This window comes from Odocoileus virginianus, chromosome 26 (genome assembly GCF_023699985.2).
Source record: "Odocoileus virginianus isolate 20LAN1187 ecotype Illinois chromosome 26, Ovbor_1.2, whole genome shotgun sequence".
NCBI classification, from domain to species: Eukaryota; Metazoa; Chordata; class Mammalia; order Artiodactyla; family Cervidae; genus Odocoileus; species Odocoileus virginianus.
The window spans coordinates 11,753,835-11,756,905 of record NC_069699.1 but is presented as its reverse complement, the minus strand read 5'-3'; the positions used below and the strand labels follow the sequence as shown (position 1 = coordinate 11,756,905).

The 3,071-nt window shown below is 45.5% G+C and overlaps 1 non-coding gene across 1 annotated transcript; it reads left to right on the top strand.

Annotated features, from left to right (window-relative positions):
• The first annotated feature begins 388 nt into the window (after positions 1–388).
• On the top strand, positions 389–495 carry LOC139031351 (U6 spliceosomal RNA). The gene has a single exon (XR_011483825.1). It is a non-coding gene; the product is annotated as a U6 spliceosomal RNA (small nuclear RNA).
• Positions 496–3,071: the final 2,576 nt, after the last annotated feature.

Sequence of the window (3,071 nt, the reverse complement as noted above, 5' to 3'; positions counted from 1 at the left end):
GGGGGGCAGTCTGCACAGTGGGGCAGTGTGGCTCTGACCCCGAGTCTGCCCACCCCTTCAGGACCAGTCTTCCGTGATGATACCATGTGGCAGCCGCAGACGCGATTACCAGACCCTCACGCTCTCTCTCCACCAGGCATTTCAAGGCAAGGCTGACCTCTTAAGTCTGTAAGGCCCAAGGATACTGGGAGATGGGGATACAGAATGTCCAGGGAAGGAATTTTCTTCCAGACAATGTGGGAATATGGGAGCCGGGTGATCAAAGAATAGAAGAGAGATGACTGGTTTGTATCCCAAATTGGGTGAATGGGATGTACTGGTTGTGTTAAGATCCCTCTGGGAAGAGGGGACACCTTTTATGGGTGAGGTTTTAAAAATATGTACTTTTGTGCTCGCTTTGGCAGCACATATACTCAAACTGGAACAATACAGAGAAGATTAGCATGGGCCCTGTGCAAAGATGACACACAGATTCGTGAAGTCTTCCATATTTTTTGATATATGGCAGAAACCAACACAATATTATAAAGCAATTATCCTCAATTAAAAATAAATGAATTTATTTTGAAAAAATCTGCCCTTCTGACACCATAAAACTCCTAGAAGAGCTCATAGGCAAAACATTCTCCGACATAGAACATACCAAAGTTTTCTTAGGTCAGGCTCCCAAGGCAATAGAAATAAAAACACAAATAAACAAATGGGACCTAAGCAAACTTACAAGCTTTTGCACAGCAAAGGAAACCATAAACAAAACAAAAAGACAACCTACGGAATGAGAGAAAATATTTGCAAAGATGTGACCGATGAGGGCTTAGTTTCCAAAATAAACAAGCAGTTCATACAACTCAACAACAAAAACTCAGTTGAAAAATGGGCAGAAGACCTAAATAGACATTTCTTCAAAGAAGACATACAGATGGTCAAAAGCACATGAAAAGATGTTCTATATTGCTAATTATTAGAGAAATGCAGATAAAAACTACAATGAGGAACTACCTCACAGTGGTCAGAATGGGCATCATTAAAAAGTCTACAAACAATGATAAAAGATGGAGAGCATATGGAGAAAAGGGAACTCTCTTACACTGTTGGCTGGAATATAACTTGGTATAGCCACTATGGAAAACAAGTATGGAGTTTCCTCAAAAAACTAAAAGTAGAATTACCATATGATCCAGCAATCCCACTCCTGTGCATACATCCAGACGAAAGTAAAACTCCAAAAAGATACATGTACCTTTACATTCACTGCAGCACTATTTACAACAGCCAAGACATGGAAACAACTAAATGTCCACCGACAGAGGAATGAATAAAGCTGCTGTACATACATACAATAGAATGTTACTCAGCCATAAAAAGAATGAAATAGTGGCGTCTGCAGCAACATGGATGGAAGTAGAGATTATCATACTAAGTCAAGTCAAGTCAGAAAGAGAAAGACAAATACCATATGCTATTACTCGTATGTAGACTCTAAAATATCACACAAATGAACTTTTCTACAAAACAGAAACAGACTCACAGACATAGAGAGCAGATTTATTGTTGCCATGGGATGGACTGGGAATCTGGGATCACCAGATGCAAATTAGGATTGAGAAACAACAAGACCCTACTGTATAGCACAGGGAACTAAATATCCTCTGATAAACCATAATGGAGAAGAATGTGAAAAAGAATGTATGCAAGCATCCTCAGTCACTTCAGTCATGTCTGACTCTTTGCGACTCTATGGACTGTAGCCCACCAGGCTCCTCTGTCCATGGGATTCTCCAGGCAATAATACTGGAGTGGGTTGCCATGCCCCCTCCAGGGGATCTTCCCGACCCAGGGATTGAACCCACGTGTCCTGCATCTCCTGTTTTGCAGGTGGATTCCTTATCCACGGAGCCACCTGGGAAGCTCATATATATGTATAACTGAGTCACTGTGCTATATAGCAGAAATTAACACATTATAAACCACCTATACTTCAATAAAAAAGAAAAAAATCCGCACTTATGGATTTTGGTCCAAATTATGACTCATCGTACATCCAAAGGCACAGGTTTTTATTAGTTCATACTCATCAACAGGCAAAGATTCTTGTGCAGGCACTGCAGTGGACACAGAGAGGTACTGGCCTCCAGTGACTTATTAATGAAGGAGGAGAGACCCGAGTCGTTCCGTCAACTCTGTGCCAGATCCGAGTCGGCTGTCTTCAGGCAGGAAACACTCTGACACAGGGTGAGTTTCTCAGAAGCAGGCTCAGAGACAGGGATCGTGGGAAACTGATTTATTTGGGTGGTGCTCCCAGAGGGAGCGGGCTGAGGGAGCAGGGCTGTGAACCCAGGCACAGCTCTACAAGGTCACACCTCCAAGTTTATGGGCTTTCCTCGTCCTCAGTCAGTCCGCCCTTGGCTAAGGGACTCCTGGGAGGTCAGAAACTTCCAGGCACTCAGAGCTTTTTGCTCTTGTGGGCAGAGGGCTATGGCAGCCTGTAGACAGACCTCCCAAGGGAGAGGCGGGTATGGAACCAGAGGAACCCACTGCTGGGGGAGGGACGCACCGAAGGGTTGAAGGACTGCCCTGGGGGCGGGCAGAGCTCGGCTACCATCCCTCTTCAGGCTGAACAGCTCCCATGCCTCATGCTGATTCTTCCCCCAGAACTGTTTTAAGATCTGAGTCAGTGGAGGGGGGGACACTTTGGTCATAGCCACCCAGGCTGAGGATGACTCCTTAACCCCCCAGCTTTGTGACCTTGAGCAAATGACTCTGACCTTCACTCTCCTCCTTGGCAAGAGGGAAACAGTAATTCCTGCTTCCCAGGGCAGCTATAGAGATAAACATAGCAGAGCTTGCTAGGCACCTGCCCCCCGCTTGGCGGGCAGCAGGAACCTGGGAAATGCCAACTCCCTGCCGTCCCTTCCCCTCCCTCCATTTGGTGAAGAACCTGTTTCCCGGTGAGTGCCAGGCCTGCTGAAAAGTCCCGGCGACCTGCTCGTTTTGTTTATGTACCGCTCTGAGGAAGGTAACAATTTAGATGGCAAATTGCACTGCCAGACTCAGGGAGTTGGTGTATTAAT